The following is a 487-nucleotide window of genomic DNA, read 5'->3' on the forward strand; positions in this document are numbered from 1 at the left end:
ACACCCTTGCACAGCTGGAAGCATTCACGGCTGCTTAATTTAGAAGAGAATGAAATAGGCTAGCCCTTATTTTTCACAAACTTTCAGATAACTCAGTGTATGAATATATATTTGTGAAATATCACATTCATTATACTATAAATTTGCCTTGAGTTGTTACATAAGTGTAATTTTTAATATAACATATATTTGCTAATGTTTTTGCACTTGTTGCAGCCTCCAGTTAATCCAAAATGCTGCAGCCAGAGTACTGACAGGAACTAGCAAGAGAGATCATATCTCTCCCATATTAGCTTCTCTCCACTGGCTCCCTGTAAAATTCAGAATAGAATTTAAAATCCTTCTCCTAACATACAAAGCCCTTAATGACAAGGCTCCATCATATCTCATACAGTAGACCTCATAGTGCCTTATCATCCCAACAGAGCACTTTGCTCTCAGAGACCAGGTCTACTTGTGGTTCCTAAAGTCCACAGAATGGAAGCCA

The sequence above is a fragment of the Monopterus albus genome, unplaced genomic scaffold, assembly GCF_001952655.1.
Source record: "Monopterus albus unplaced genomic scaffold, M_albus_1.0 scaffold29.1, whole genome shotgun sequence".
Classification (NCBI taxonomy): Eukaryota; Metazoa; Chordata; class Actinopteri; order Synbranchiformes; family Synbranchidae; genus Monopterus; species Monopterus albus.